Raw genomic sequence first — 5,589 nt, 5'->3', positions numbered from 1 at the left:
GGCAGAATCTTTCAAGTAAAAGTTTCCAGAACCATTTTGTTTATTGAACTATTAAGACTCTGATGCCTGTTTTTCAAACTAGATACATTGGATAGTAGGATACAGCTTAATATGTCATGTAATGGAATATTTGTTTTAAAATTATTTTCATTAAAATCTAAATTTTAAGACTAGAATAAGACAGATCCAGTGGAATCAGATGTAGTATTGTTAAGTTTCAACAGCAATACTCACATGCTGCTGGAGAAGCATTGTGTGCAATACTAATTTCAAGATTTTTCAGGACATAAGAAGACTGTTTTGTAATATAGGGCACCTTGGGGAGATGTATAACCTAGCTTCTACTCACAGTGCATGGATCTTAAGATTTTTGACTATTTCTGCTCCTTTGGCTTTATCATTCATTAGTGAACATAACTTCATGTTTCAAACTAATAGTTAATATGCAGGACTAATAATTTAAAAATATGCTTGCTTTCTTCCTTTCTTCTTATCACATTTCAAATTACTTTCAAAAAAGTTTAAACTCAGTCCACTTGGCTGACTGTGGTAGGAGTCACACATTGGATCTCAATAATGTTTTGCAAAAGGGGCTCCTTAGCTGAATATGTAATTTCAAAAAGTTCACAATTGTTATTTAACATAGCTGAAGTATTAAATAGGTTGCAACTCTATTCATCTGGTATAATTGTTCCTGGTGCGCACGGATCTGGTTTGTTTCTGTGCTTTTATGTTCTCTCCCATCTCTCCTCGTGGCACAACACTGATGACACAGTGATATTCCTATCACCAGCATGTCTCTGGGGCAGAGCAGAAATCTGCACCTCATAATGACAAAAAGGTTAAACAATGAACAAACCTTACATATTGAGAGAATGATAGGGACCAGTTAAAAAAAAAACAATCCTCAAGATTATACAGTTTCTTCTTGTGTAGTTCAGTACCAAGGAAAACCAAAGAAAGACAGATGGAAGTGGATTAAAATTAAGCCCACATTGCAATGAAATCAAATGGCATAAAAAGGCCAGAGAAGGTTGTGTAAATGGCTAGAGAATATGCCTGGGGAAAGAAAGGAGGTAATCATCAGAATGTGGGAAACTTTACAGAGATGGCAAGCATTGTATAAGCAACTGGACAATTTATTTGAGACGTAGGCAAACTAAAAAATTCCAGAGTACCAGTTATTAGACAATACACAAAACAAAACATCTTCAATAGTAGTTACGATATATTTTCTAACTGCCCTTTGAAAAGTGCGTTAATAATGACAGAATAGTACAGTATGTACATAGGTGGTGGTGCTAAGTGTTTTAATACTAAAATCAAAAAAGAGTGGATTAAGGGAATTCTATTCTAGAGAATAGAACTCCCTTTCAAGGGCAGAAAAACATTTTTAATACTCCTTGCCAGTTCAGTCCAAAGATCATCTGATCTAGTATCTTGTTTCCCCCACACACCAACAATGCCCCCCCCAAACACTAACTAGCACCACAACATCTTTCTGCAGCATACTCCCTCACTAATGATTCAGGTTCTTATATACCAGATTACAATAGCTTCTCGGCCTTTTGGCTAAGATCAAGTGTAGTATACCAGTTGACAAAGAATTACCAGCCTGTTTAAAATATCTTTGTTTCATAGGCCAATGAAATTCCTGACTGGTATAGCCCACATCCAACTAATCCAACTCATGATCACCCCGCACAATGAGTAACTTTCAAATATCCCACTTGATGGTCTTAATTTCATGCCATACGAAGTGAAAGCTGAAAGGTCAGTGAAGCAAGAACCAACATATACAGTCACACCCATGTAATGGGACACCAGTTCAACTTACTCTTTTAGCTCAGATGTTTATTATTACATGACTATGAAAGGTAATACCAGGTCTCATGATTCAGTGGGAGCTCACAGGAGCACAGCTCCTGAACCTTTCTGAGAGTTCCACATCCTCCTTCTGAGAGTTCCACCTCCTTGTCCATTGGATAGTATTGCAGCTGCGTAACAATCCCTGGATGAGCTCCACCACCTATTTTTCTACAAAATGACCCCTGGGTAATACAGTGTCATTCCAAGACAACAAACATGGAGCTTCCCATTTGGGACTGGGATTCTAATCAATGCATGGTTAGTGCATGATTGATAAGAGAGGCTTCAATCCTGTAACACAGGATTGCAACCCAAAGTTATAATAACCAGTCATGGCTGACAATTTGGTAATGCCAAATTAATGAAAAACATTCAATTGTATAAATGCTCAGCTATTTTTTCTGGAAAGATATCACGTAGCAATCAGAGCAGGGCCAAGATTTCATTTCAGTTGAACAAATAATTTAATATATATTTTTGACCAGAGCCAGGAAGCTGTGGAGCAACAGATGCTGACAAATGTGGACTGAAGATTCTTGAAGAGCATGCCTCCCTGAGAAAGCTTCATGCCCATATGTTGAGTTCATACCAACGTTCAACACATTTGAGGACTGGCTTCCTTTGAAAACAAACCTTTGAGATTAGGGCCACCAAAGGTCCTGCAGCAGATTCCGAAGCAGGCCATGACTTTGCCCTTTGCAGGTTTACTTGGCTAATAAGCAATTTCATAATTTCCCTTACATTTTGATTGCATTTCTGTGTACATGGAACATTCCTGCTACAATCTTACCACACAGAAATGCAGGGGTGGGGAACCTTTCCAAACAGAGACACGTGTCCTCTATGTGTCTGTGTTTCCCTGCTATTAGCTGGGTGGAAAGATGAAAAGGCCCCCAGGCTGCTTACTTTGAGGGATGGTATGTATTGGTTTCTGTACCTGTAAACATTACAAAGAACCAGGCATTTCAGCTGGGGATGGTTTCCCCAGGAGAAGCCACAACAGACAGTTCCTTTTTCAAAGTGACTCTTAAAGCATAGGAACATCTGAACCAGACAAGTTTATTCAGAGATGGTGAGGAAGAGAATTTTAATTTGAACAACTGAGCAATCTTGTTTCTTTATTGGGCATTGTAGTCATTTATTGTCTGTTAGTACCATCTCCTTAGACCTTTTCATCTTCCCCAATTGTTCCCATCTACCCTGGATCTATATTAGGGTTGCCAAGTCCAATTAAAGAAATATCTGGGGACTTTGGGGGTGGAGTCAGGAGGTATTGGGGGCGGAGCCAGGAGCAAGGGTGTGACAAGCATAACTGAACTCCAAAGGGATTTCTGGCTGTCACATTTAAAGGGACCACACAACTTTTAAATGCCTTCCCTCCATTGGAAATAATGAAGGATAGGGGCACCTTCTTTGGGGGCTCATCGAATTGGACCTCCTGGTCGAATCCTTTTGAAACTTGGATTGTATTTTGAGGAGAGGCATTGGATGCTATGCTGAAAATTTGGTGTTTCTACCTAAAAAAACCAGCCCCAGATAACCACGGTTCAATTCTCCATTATACTCTATGGGAATCAGTTTTCATAGGGAACAATAGAGTGCCCAGCAGACATTTCCCTCCCTCCACCTGCTTTCTGATGACCCTGAAGTGGGGGGGAGGGCCTCCAAACCAGTGGATCCCCTGCCCCCATGTGGGGATTGGCAACCTTAATCCATATAGTCATATACCCACACAGACCAGTGTGTCTGAATCTCAGAGGTAGGCTGGCTTTTACTAGAGAGGGTTGCCAACTGATCGCCAAACTACAGAGATCAGTTCCTCTGGGGAAAAAAATGGCTGTTTTGGAGGGTATTTTGCACAACCTTACTCTGGTCATGGCCTGGTTTAATTCCAATTTGGCCTCTTTTCTTACCTTTGAAATAAAAGTGAGGTCATACGATTAATAGTCATGCACAGAACATCTGCATTTTCTAGAATAACTGCATGGCAAATAATCAAAATTGCTTCACTTTAAAACAGAAACAAAAATGTAATTATTCTGTGTGCAATAAAGTTGTATGTATAAAGATGAAACACACATGCAAAAAAATATGTTTGGAAAGAACCAAAATGTGCCATGGCTTGATGGAAAATATTGAGAGTATTTCCAGAGATATAGTCCTGAGGACATGCAGGAAGGTGGCATGGTATAGCCCAATCTCGTCAGATCTGACCCAACTATCAGTTAGTTTATCCCTAATAGGATACTTGTTTACATATTTATATATTTGTATCTATATATTCAAGTTTTTATTTATTTATTGGTGAAATGGACTTTATCTTAAATGCTATCTAAAATGTTCTACAAGGTGATATATTCTATAGTACTTTATGCACAGTAGAATTTTGTTATGTGTGGTATCAATCTATTTGACACTACTTCACTTTACAAGGTTCTGTACAACTTGGAATTTTCAATAAACTTATCATATGTTTTAAAAAATAAATAAATAGTAAAAGCTTTTTTAAAAGCAGAGTCGGTACTTGTACGGGAAACCACCAAGAAAGATTCTTTAGAGCAGGGGTGTCGAACTCATTTGTTTTGAGGCCCAGATCTGACATAAATGAGACCTTGTTGGGCCAGACCATGTCAGGTTGGGCCAAGCCATGTTGGACCGGGCCATGTGTGTACCTTTTTAAGATTAGGTAGCAGATACATAAATTTTATAAAGAACACAGACAAACATATTTTTTTTAACTTAAAACATGCTTTAAATGCTAGCACTCATTGGTCTTAAAGATGGTTTCTTTGTATTTCTGCCCATGGGATCCAGGGAACTGGGCAAAGGAAGCTTTGGCTCATTCCTTCCTTCCCCAGGTGACGGTGGGGAGCCTCAGCCAATAGAAGGAAGAGAGGTTTGTCTCAGTTGCTCCATTGTGCAATTGAGAGAGCCTGGCAAAGCAAGCTATTCCTTCTCCCTTCCTCCCCAAGGGAGGAGCCTCAGCCAATGGAGAAAATAGAGGTTTTGCTCTGTAGCTCCTGTGCAATTGAGCAAGCCTTGCAAAGCAAGGAAGGAAGCAAAAGAGAGAGAGAGAGAAGGAAGCAGACGATAGCCAGTTGCTTGGGAGTCCCGGGGTCTGATTTGGCCCCCAAACTGCATGTTTGATACCCCTGCTTCAGAGGACAGCAATAGCAAATCACCTCTGATTCTCACTTGCCTTGAAAGCCCCTTACTAGGGTTACCATGTTGGTTGCAACTTGACAGCATTTTACACACATACAATCCTGTGGAAAGACTGTCCAATCAATAAGATGAACATGACCCAGATTAAAAGCTCATTGTTGACAGGGAGAAGAAGACTAACTCTATGATGCTCAGAGATTAACTCAGATACACTATAAAGATCAGCAGGGATTTGACAGTCAGTCTCATCTGGAAGTGGCAAGTCAGCAACAGCCTAATACACACACACTCAGAGGGAGGGAGAGAATAAAATAATATTTTTAAAGGTGCAGCAGCTCAGAATCTGCTGCCCATGTTAACGGAATGAAACCAATGGAATCAATGGTGGGATAAAACTTCCTGGATACATATCCATTAGAGCTGGGGTGTCAAATTCATTTGTTATGAGGGCCGAATCTTGCATAAATGTGACCTTGTTGGGCAGGGCCATGTGTGTCATAAAATGTAATGCTATGTCACAGAGATATAAACTTTATAAAGGACACAGACAAACAC

At 39.7% G+C, this 5,589-nt stretch overlaps 1 pseudogene; it reads left to right on the top strand.

The window, feature by feature from the left end:
- The first annotated feature begins 1,552 nt into the window (after window positions 1-1,552).
- On the top strand, window positions 1,553-1,656 carry LOC132589176 (U2 spliceosomal RNA; annotated as a pseudogene).
- Window positions 1,657-5,589: the final 3,933 nt, after the last annotated feature.

This window comes from Heteronotia binoei, chromosome 1 (assembly GCF_032191835.1).
Source record: "Heteronotia binoei isolate CCM8104 ecotype False Entrance Well chromosome 1, APGP_CSIRO_Hbin_v1, whole genome shotgun sequence".
NCBI classification, from domain to species: domain Eukaryota; kingdom Metazoa; phylum Chordata; class Lepidosauria; order Squamata; family Gekkonidae; genus Heteronotia; species Heteronotia binoei.
Note: the sequence above shows the minus strand (reverse complement) of the source record. Positions and strands in the feature narration are given on the sequence as shown.